The 11673-nt window shown below is 40.6% G+C and overlaps 1 protein-coding gene across 2 annotated transcripts in view; it reads right to left on the reverse strand.

Annotated features, from left to right (window-relative positions):
* LOC134227521 (cdc42 homolog) overlaps positions 1 to 7023 on the reverse strand; it is a 56082-nt gene extending 49059 nt beyond the window's left edge. For both annotated transcript variants that reach the window (XM_062709077.1, XM_062709076.1), the window contains exon 1: positions 6814 to 7023. The gene's annotated coding sequence lies outside the window, so the exon portion shown is untranslated. The remainder of the gene's footprint in view (positions 1 to 6813) is intronic.
* Between the last annotated feature and the right edge of the window lie 4650 nt (positions 7024 to 11673).

The following is an 11673-nucleotide window of genomic DNA, read 5'->3' on the forward strand; positions in this document are numbered from 1 at the left end:
GCTTGTTGTGTCAATTGGGATTTATTGATCGCATTACATATTATGTACAATATAAATTTTTGAAATAGAAAATACACAATTATCAAAACTTTATCAATGAATTTTGATTGAAATTGTAATATGTCCGCCATTACGCATTTTTGTCCGAGGTACCCCCCAGGGCCAGCGAAGATACCCCCAGGGGTACATATACCTCAGGTTGAGAACTGCTGCCCTAGTTGAATTCCGGTCATCTGTGTCGGCGGCCAAATCTGCGTCAGAAAAACCAATGATCTTCTTGTTTCCTGATGCTGAATACTGAAGTTTCATCTTTTAAGTTCCTCTGAGGTAGCGTATCAAGTGTTTCACCGACTACCAATGATTAGGTCCAGGATTTATATTGTATCTGTTGTGGTGACTTTTGAATCTTGCATGTTGAAACAGCGCAGCGTCTCTTGAAGATGGCTGGAGAGATATTCGATCCGCCCTTGGTAGCACAGCAACCGCTGCACTTGGCACAGTGCCCCCGGATCAGAGAAACGACTGGTATGACGGCGATTGTGAGCAGTTAGTAGAAGAGAAGAATGCAGCATGGGCGAGATTGCTGCAACACCGCACGAGGGCGAGCGAGGCACGATATAAACGCGGAACGGCCAAAACTCGATTTTCAGGAGGAAAAAGCGTAAGAAGATCGAGACCGTGAAGAGACGGAGCAATTGTACCGCGAAAGTTCTATGAGAAGTTGAACCGTTCACGTAAGGGCCACGTGTCACAGCCTGATATGTGTAAGGACATAAACGGGAACCTTCTTACGAACGAGCGTGAGGTGATCCAAAGGTGGCGGCAGCACTACGAAGAGCACCTGAATGGCGATGTGGCAGACGAAGATGGCGGTATGGTGATGGACCTGGGGGAACGCGTGCAGGACACAATTCTACCGGCTCTGGATCTCCAGGAAATCCAGGAGGAGATTGGCCGGCTGAAGAACAACAAAGCCCCTGGGGTCGACCAACTACCAGGAGAGCTATTTAAACACGGTGATGAGGCACTGGCTAGAGCGCTGCACTGGGTCATTACCAACATTTGGGAGGAGGAAGTTTTGTCGCAGGAGTGGATGGAAGGTGTCGTGTGTCCATCTACAAAAAGGGCGATAAGCTGGATTGTAGCAACTACCGCGCAATCACATTGCTGAACGACGCCTACAAGGTACTCTTCCAAATTTTATGCCGTCGACTAGCACCAATTGCAAGGGAGTTACTGGGGCAGTAACAGGCGAGTTTTATGGGCAAACGCTCCACCACGGACCAGGTGTTCGCTATTCGCCAAGTACTGCAGAAATGTCCCAAATACAACGTGCCAACACATTACCTATTCATCGACTTCAAAGCCGCATATGATACAATCGATCGGGACCAGCTATGGCAGCTAATGCACGAACACGGATTTCCGGATAAACTGACACAATGCGACGATGGATCGGGTGATGTGCGTAGTTCGAGTTTCAGGGGCATTCTCGAGTCCCTTCGAAACCCGCAGAGGGTTACGACAAGGTGATGGTTTTTCGTGTCTGCTATTCAACATCGCTTTGGAAGGGGTAATACGAAGAGCAGGGAATAACACTAGTGGTACAATTTTCAATAAGTCCATCCAGCTATTTGGTTTCGCCGACAACATAGATATTATGGCATGTAACTTTGAGAAGATGGAGGAAGCCTACATCAGACTGAAGAGGGAAGCCAAGCGGATCGGACTAGTCATCAACGCGTCGAAGACGAAGTACATGATAGGAAGAGGTTAAGGAAAAGACAATGTGAGCCACCCACCGCGAGTTTGTATCGGTGGTGACGAAATCGAGGTGGTAGAAGAATTTGTGTACTTGGGCTCACTGGTGACCGCCGAAAATGATACCAGCAGAGAAATTCGGAGACGCATAGTGGCTGGAAATCATACATACTTTGGACTCCGCAAGACGCTCCGATCGAATAGAGTTCGCCGCCGTACCAAACTGACAATCTACAAAACGCTAATTAGCCCGGTCACGAGACCTGGACGATGCTCATGGAGGACTAACGCGCACTTGAAGTTTTCGAAAGGAAAGTGCTGCGTACCATCTATGGTGGGGTGCAGATTGCGGACGGTACGTGGAGGAGGCGAATGAACCACGAGTTGCATCAGCTGTTGGGAGAACCATCCATCGTTCACACCGCGAAAATCGGACGACTGCGGTGGGCCGGGCACGTAACCAGAATGTCGGACAGTAACCCGGTAAAAATGGTTCTCGATAACGATCCGACGGGCACAAGAAGGCGAGATTCGCAGCGGGAAAGGTGGATCGATCAGGTGGAAGATGACTTGCGGACCCTCCGTAGACTGCGTGGTTGGCGACGTGTAGCCATGGACCGAGCTGAATGGAGAAGACTTTTATGTGCAGCCCAGACCACTCCGGCCTTAGTCTGGTAATCAGTGGTGCGAAGTCTCAATCTCAGTGACTGAAATTTGTAGGATATTGATACCATTGCCTCTTCACATTCACTTTCTAGCAGTGAAAACTGAAAATGGTTAGCAACAACAATCAAAGATAAAGTAAACAAAAGACCTCTTCTCATTGCACACGCAGCCCGCAGTGACAGTCCATTCAGTTCACTCGCTGCTGCGTGAATGTGTCGGCCCTATATAAATGCATGGGTGAATACTATCACTTGAAAGACAAAGACAGGAAATTTGTACCGAATGATCATCAACTTCAGCCTGCTGTTGGCAAACCGAATTGGCTAAGCTACTCCTGCTTTGTCTTTCTGACAGAAAGGCACCATCCTAGGAGAAGAGGAGCAGAGAAAAATACAAAACAAAAGAATCACATTCAGTAGGTGTGTGGTATGGATCACCTGTAACATGAATCAGTCTATTGAAGTGTTAACTTGCATACACTGCAGGCACGGTACGTCGGTACATCCACTCATATCGTCAGTCGCTACAGAGATTCCAAGGTGTTAGGTCGAGTGGCGAGGCATCGACGTGTTGGGTGATTCTCTGTGGGAGTCCGGACTACACAGTAGGCATTGTTGATAAATTGCACCACTGCTGGTAATAAATAAATAAATACGTCCGATGGTTGCTACGATGTAATTGTGTTGGCTGAAACCTGGCTTGATTCCCATACCGTATCTAGCCAGATCTTTGGACCTGATAAGGAGGTTTTTGAATGAACAAAGGAAACAAGGACGAGGACGAGGAAGTGGCCTCAACGCACCAATCCATCTCTGATGTCATAATCGCGGAGGCTGCCAACAACGTTCCTCCAGCCGGGATCACTTAGGCCACGCTTTTCGTAGATGCAGATATGATCCGAAGAGCCAACTCACAATGAATCCTGGTCCGGACGGCATTCCGTCCGCGTTTTTGGACAGAAACATTGAACTTCTGCTCGCTCCCGTTCAACTGATTCAACTGACAGTGAGCTAGTGATAACAGCACCATTCATATCTCAATGTAAGCAACATCTGAGTGCCGATCAACATGGGCTTATTTCAGGCAGATCGACGACTACTAATCTCTTGTGCCTAACTTCGAGCATTCCCGACAGCTTTGTGCAGAAATCACAAACGGATGTTGCTTATACGGACCTATCTGCAGCTTTCGATAAAATTAACCACGCTATAGTGAGCGTAGGTAAAGGCTTCTGCTACAGCTGTTGATGATTTTGCGTGGGAGTGCTATCAGATTCGTCAAATCGTTGTTTGAATCTTTGTTTACAAAAGCAGATAAGTCGTTTTGATAATTTGGCATTGAAATTATGCGTTCTGTCTGTTTTGGTTTTGAAATGTGTTATGCCAAATGGCATTGGGCAATATGGGCTTCTTTCTCCACGGTTCTATTCTTGAAATTATTTAAACAACTTTAAGCAGGCCTATGCTAAGAGCTCATGTTTAGCGTAGCCAACACCAACGCCGAGCAACGTACGTCAAATCTAAAAAAGCTTAACATCATAAAACATCCAAATTCAGCTTTCTTCAATATGCAACTTTAATCGGGAATATTCATTAAATATGACTAATGAGTTTAATTGATTCAAAACTTATCTACATGATCAATTTTGATTTTACTCATGGAGAACAACAATTTGTCTTTTATTTCACCGTAAAAAGCTTGAGCAGAATTTAAAAATAAATCCTGCTCTTTTATTGTTGTGGATATTTTTAATTATCAAGCTACAATCATTGGTGTTGTTGACGATTGTTGACATCTCATGCAACTGACAGCGGTCTATCTGCACACTGTGCCCGGGACATGGTGGCTATTTTTAGGCTAAGGGAGTTAGATAGGGATGTCTATAACCTGACTTTAAGGGTACAGCATTGGCTGAACAGAAGTATGCTGTTTTAGAACATATTAACAGGGCTTTAAAACCCGATATGGTCTACATTAAAAAAAATTTAATTATCAATTCAATATGGCTCCTTTGGATTTTATATTGAAGCGGTAAGGTAAAAGCTAATATATACCAGGAAATACCTGTTTCTAAAGTTCATAAGTTATGGTCATAATTAAATTTGCTAGAATGGAAACAAAACAACCAAAATTGTAATTTTGGTGACTTCACCTCATCATTCTAGGAGATGATTGCCCGTAACGCTGGGTAGACACCTTTACGTGGTGTGTTACGGGGTAAGATCTACCACGGTTACATTGCCAGCTACAGGCAAATCCTGACCCAACGAATACCTTCCTCATTATCCAACTCCGTGGTATTTATGAGGGTGTCGCTAAGTCGGTGGCCTCTCGTTAAGTAAGTACCACATCAACACTTCCTTCCTGTCCCTAGTTACGGTGAAGATGGGCGTGGCCAGGAGTAGTAATCCTCATGCTTTTGTTATTTTTGTTTAAGACTGGAATCAAGGACCACTCCCCTTCTTGATTTCTGATAGCATTCTAGATAAGGATCTCAAAAGTAAAACATGAGTATCGCTAGTGTCCAATCTACGAATTACACCGTAACAATGCTAATGCTAATGCTTCACCTCATCATTCTAGGAGACCGTCCGACCATCGTGCTATCTTGTTATCTGGCTGTTCGGCAGACGAACCCAACTACATACGAAGACCAGCGCACCGAGCAAAACTGGTTATCAACGCTGCGTCATCTTCCAGCAGACTTCTACACTGAGCCCCAGAGCACGCAGTACGCAGCTAAGCAAACGCAGATAACGGTGAATCTGGTAATGCGGTTGTTTTTCATGCATTTGGCATAATGTGGGTAAAATAATTTTGAAGCAAATGAATGCGACAGCTACAAATCAAAAAGGTTTGCTGTTTTGTCAGCGATTGACTGCTGATTATTGATAGTAAACAATGAAGTAGCGCATTAATAGGCATCACGATATATGAACAGGATATACATTAAAATACAAATAATTTTTTGTTCAAAATTTAAACAATAGGCGAGTTTGTTGATTGGAATTTGATAGTATTTCGTGCTTACTATCATAGCGGCCCAACTGCATTGATATTAATAGTCGTCGCTTTGTCGATGTTTTCATTTCATCAATGCGACGAAATGCGGCAGATTGCCGAAGATTTTAAGCTTTGGGGCAATTCAAATATGATGTCCACTACTTTTTGGGATTTTTAGACCCCCCTCACGCTTTTTTGAATATCTAGTATATGTTCTGTCACAAAAACTTAGACCTCTCTCCCTAAAACCTGTGACGTCATTTTTGAATGGCCCCTTTGGTGAATGATTGCATCTTAAGTTAGAAACAACAATCACAGTTATAATTGATTGATCTGGTCTCTCATAGTTGAGTCTTAAAGGAAAAAATGAAAAGATATTGATTGTAGTTAGGTTACATGGTACTAACGCAAGATAGATTTTAAGACCCCGTGACCCTTTTTTAAATGTCATATTTACAAAGTCTTGCTCAGTCCTACATTTGCCAACGATTAGAAACAATAGCTTAGATAACACAATAAAAACGTTTTCATGATTACGATTCGACTAAGAGAACGATACTATTCAATGGATTACTGTTGACCAAAAAGGAATAAAGTTGAAAAGCATTAAATACAATCATTTCATTTAAATCTCGCTGGTTCAACCAGTTTTTGATTAATAATCAATAACGTCGCAGTCTTAGTAGCCATTGACCTTTCTGCGTATGTTTTCTTCTCATTTTGCCAAATTTAACTGCGGCTTTGATTGTTGTGTCTTTGTTTTTGTTGATGCTGCATATTTTCCAGGAACCGAAGGATTCAGTAGGGAAGATAATTCCCAGCAGACGAAGAGAACTCATTCCAGACGATTGATTGCTTACATAACAACGCTGATGCTGTTCCGATCGGCAATCTAGGTACCTCAATTCGACACGGGGAAACGACGTCAGGCAGGAAAGAGAAATTGGTGTCCTGCCACGGAAGCAGCTGGTCCGATTTCTCCCGAATTGACCATCCGAAATAATCAAATTGCAGCCGGAAACCGGTTCCAGCTTCCCATCCCTCCAAACAGACGTCACAAAACTGCATAAACTCCCGATTCTCAGGTTTCACTTCGAAAAAGAAAAACATTCATAAAAATTCATCAAATTCCACAAACGCCATTTTGCTCGGTGCCTTCTCGCTCACTCCCACACGAATTGCGGTCACTTTGTCACGACGGACCACTAATTTGCCTGGCGCCATCTCGCTCACTCCCACACACGAGATATCCGTTCACAATCGTCTTCGTCGGCTGCGATTTGGTCATCGTCTCTTTCGTCGTCGTCGTTCGGCAAGGAATTTCATTCCCGTTGCACCCAGAACCAGACCGAATCGGAATTATATCCTTCCATCTGCACTTACGCCACTTGTTTATTCCTATATTTTCACACTCCCGATCGTATCCGCCCTTGTTTTACGTTATTTTCAGATTTTTGTCACGTCCGAGTATTTAATTTCCACAAAAATGCAAATTTCCTGGGTAGGGCTGCAAGCACAAAAACAGCGAGCCGCGCGACGAACGACCAATCCGAAACTCGCTTTCCTCGCACAAACGATTCGACTGACTGACTTCTTGCGGGGTGACGGATCACGAAACCGACCTAAACCGACGAATGCGACCGACGATGATGACGTTTGGTGACGATGATGATCATTCGCTGTCATCGCCTGCACAGTTACAAAAAAGTATCTAGTTTTAGGTATTTTTTTTGTCTTTCCTTTACACACCCGTTTCAAACTATTCAGAGACTGAGTGAAATTGAATACAGTACACTGACAAAAATCCAATCATATCCATTATGTGTGGCACACATAAATTTTGACTATAGCATTTCCCACATAACGGCTATGTGAATTCGCATAGCATGTATGTGGAAACACACATAACCGTTATTAACTAATAACCTTTATGTGGATTCACCTATAGCGGGTGGTTATTAACGCACACATAAAATTTATTTGTAAATTTCTTTAGATTTTTGCCATTAAAAATGTGTGGATTTTTATTAGTGTAGACGTTCGATAACTGCAAGTCATTTAACTGCAATGCTTTTTTAACTGCAATTCGATAGTTGCAACAGTTTTGCAGTTATCGGACCGCTAAACTTCAAACTGGTGTCAAACTCAGTGACAGCTGCATTCCCAAGTAACCACTAGGCCGTTAAAAATGGCATTAATAATAATGGCATAATAATTAATTATTCGATTCTATAGTCGCATTAACGACATGGCAACATTGCTGATAAGATCTAAATTGCACTTGAGTGCTGCTCAAAAGCCGCTTTTGGCGAATTATTCGGCTGATATAGACGAATCCAAGTAAAAATAAGAAGAAGGCACACGACGGTGTTAACTTTGACAGATCCTACAGCGCAGCATAGGAAGATCATTTTAAAATGCTTATAATAAATTCTAGACAAATTGTAATTAAAATCTGATTGATGTAGGGTACGGAAAAAGTTCTGAATTACATATTTGGAAGCTTATCTCAATTTTTTGTATATTTTCCAAAAATGTATCTATCATACAGTTCGGAACTTTTTCCGTATCATACATCAATCAGATTTTAATTAAATTTTGTCTAGAATTTATTATAAGCATTTTAAAATGATCTTCCTATGCTGTGCTGTAGGATCTGTCAAAGTTAACACCGTCGTTTGTCTTCTTCTTATTTTTACTTGGATTCGTCTATAGTGCATGCCCCTACTATTTTTCCACGCTTATGCGAAAATGTCAAAATATTTATACGAGTTGGAAAACGAGAAAAAAAATGAAACGTAAAATCTAGACCAACATTTGAAAAGGGCGGAATTCCATTAACATGAAACCGAGTAAATCGCTTGCCAAGTTTTAAACTTATAATTCAATTCCTATTTAGTGAATATTCAACAAAAAATGAATTTTTTGCATATTATAGATGAAAACCACCTTTCTCTTCGATGTGCTGTGCCAAAATATGCAGCTAAGTGTACACGCAAAAAAATATTGCAGTCGAAACTACTATTCCGAGGGTTATTTTAAAAATATGCACCGACGATTTTCAGCAGATAACAAACCCGTTTGATTTTACCATGCGCGCAGTAAAAATCAACTGTGGCCCATGCGGTATGTTGTCACATGAACTGAAACAGTGGTGAGTTTCTCTGAAACCATGGTAATATTTACTGAAATTTGATGGTAGTTTTAAAAACAGAGCGTAGTCTACAAAATAGTAGTTTTTACAACGGATTTTTTTTCTGTGTACACTCAGGAATAAAACTAATCCGAGAATGGTTTTAAATTAAACTTTTCCGTCATTTCTGAAAGTTATACTAAGCTAGTGTGAAAATGTATACTATCAATGATTATAATTTAAACTGAGCGGGATTAACGTAGAAATATATGTTGCTTGTATTCTGTCTTTTGCAGAATCTAATATTTTCTTCTAGCGCGTGGTCCCCATCATTCGTACCGTACAATTTTCAATTAATTACTTATTTAATTTAACAGCATTTGAGGCCGTCAAAGAGGTGAGAAAGTGAGCAATATTGTAAAATATGTGTATACTCATTTAAATTGACTTTTTCTTTTAGATCGGCTGTGAAAAATGAAATACCAAATCACGCATTTCCAGAGGACGCTTTACGGCTGCAATTCACGACGCTCGACACTGTAGCTTACCATCAGCTTGGATGCTGCTTTCCACCGGGACGATATAACCTGTTTCATCGCCCGCTTCCCCCCTCAAGTGACTCAACCCTCAAACATGTTCCAGGCAAAGCTTCCGCCGAGTTACAAAGTGCTGGAGTACCAAATTAAGTATGAGCGTGGCGCTTGTGCTGCGTCATCTGTTCTCAAGCGATCCGGAATCATGTACGCAAAGTGCAGAACACACGAAAGTTCCACACTCAACAGGATCTCAAATCAACTTCATGGGGCAGCTGGCGTTACACCGAAAACATGGGTGGCAGCCTAAGACAGGCGCAAAACGACCACGCATTTTCGGAAATCATCAATACGGATTCGGAGAACGCACCGGAGGTGAGCTGCCAAATAGATGCGGTTAAGCTGGGGAGTGACGGTAACAAAAGGATGGTAACGAAATTAATGATCCGGTCGAACGCATTTGGGCTTCCAGTGATGACGTGCTTGGAGTATGCTGCGATGGTTCTGCTGAAACGGTGAAGGATTCTGGTAAGCTTGATGTCGTACAACAACGCCTAAATTTCCACGATAAAGAGACGGCTCTAAAGCTAGCCAGAGAATGGCTCGAAATATGTACCTATTGTATATTACATTACCGAAAATGAATAAAAAGATAAATATATTTTTTTGCTTTGATTTTTATTTAAATCATTTTATAAGTGAATTAAGAACAACAACATAACCTATAAATTTTGGATCTAAAACTATACGGCAGTATAATCTTTATAACAATAAATCCTATTTATACTAATTCACGATTTTTTCAAAGTTATACTATCCCGGTATTGTTGAATCAAATACGAGTATGGGGTCAACCAGGCGAATAGCCATTTAGTATGACTTTTAACCTATTTAGTTTAAATATATTTCTGAGTGTATATTGGCTTCCACTGTTAGATGACTTTACTCATTAATGGGTACTATGTTATTGTTGATATTATTCCCACCGTGAAAAATTCACCCATTTTCTTTAAAAAGCGCCACTACTCATTAAAATGGGTAGTGGCACTTTTTCAAGAAAATGGGTGAAATTTTCACGGTTGGAATAATATCAACAATAACATAGTACCCATTAATGGGTAAAGTCATCTAACCGTGTCAGAAATAGAAATTACATGCACTACGCCCAAAATCAAATACACACTGGAAATACGCCATGGAAATTAGTCTTGTTACCAACTGCCTGTGTTGTTCCGCCCAACGTTTCACCGATAAATTGCCTACTTTTAGGTATTTTCTGTACCGCTCGAATTGCGTGGCAAGTTATTCTCATGAAATAAACTAATTAATTTCACAGCTTTTCATCAAAGATCAGAAGAAAACAGTTTTGATTTGGGACCACGTCTGTATTTTCTATATTGGGGTACATTTTACGAGTGCGAAAAATCGAAAAACTTCACGAAAATATGATAGACTTGAACGTTAATATCTCAGCCGATTCTCGATGGATTTTCTATTTTCTTGGACCATTCGATCAAGGAAGAGTTAATGCTTTGTATCCAATGCATTAAATAATATCTATTCATAATTATTTACAATTGATAATTTTCTAAAAGTTTCGCAGTTGGTTTCGGTGAATCGACCAAACCTTGAAGTCAAATTAATTCAACAAGTTTAGTTCTAATCCTCAGTTTGCAGCCGTAAACCTTCAGCATCGATTACGGTTGTTCAAAGTGGTTGCTGTAGAAAATTCAAACGCAACGATACCGGGGGATTATACTGAGATTTTGAGAAGAGTAAAATATCATTGTACTAAAGACACACAAACTAAAATTACAAATACATAATATCCATTACATATAACTACGTGGTTCTGCACACCCTTTGCGTATAACTTTGAGTTTTTATATCGTTATACAATCGATTTTACTAATTCAAATAAACAAAAACAAAAACCATATGATGATTCACTTCTGAGGGTGACTGATTCTTAACGTCTCTCAAATAATTGATCGTAAAGCATGCCTTAACTCGGTATAGGTACTGATCCACTCACTGAAAGGCATTAATGATGTTAATGTTCCATTTTACCTGTTCTTCCTGAAGTAGATCTGTTTCCAAATAATTTCATGTCACGTGTGCGCAAAACAGCTATTAATATACATTTTTAAGGTTTCATAACGAAAATGCGCTTTTGTTAGGTTTCCAGTAAGGAACCAAAAAGAAAATAATAAAATCTATTTTATTATGATTTTTATGCATTATTAAAGTTTAATAGAAACAAACGTGGTATCTAATCACTTCTATGCTATTCCAGTGTACACATTGAACAAAAATTTATGCATCTGATTATTTTCGAAAGGCGTATTTCCACTATAAACCTTTCAACGGGCTGATGTACGTGCCGTAACAGCAACAGCTCCAGTAAAAGGTAGGAAATCCTTGTTTCGTATTTCTCATAAAAATTAAATTTAATATGCATTATTACAGCAAATATCAGTGAAAATGCAATACATATTGACTCAATATGAAGGATAAAGTGAAAACTACCTTATCCACGCAAATTTCGTTAAGTTCCTATGCTTCCGAAAGAATAGC

Source organism: Armigeres subalbatus, chromosome 3, assembly GCF_024139115.2.
Source record: "Armigeres subalbatus isolate Guangzhou_Male chromosome 3, GZ_Asu_2, whole genome shotgun sequence".
Lineage (NCBI taxonomy): Eukaryota > Metazoa > Arthropoda > Insecta > Diptera > Culicidae > Armigeres > Armigeres subalbatus.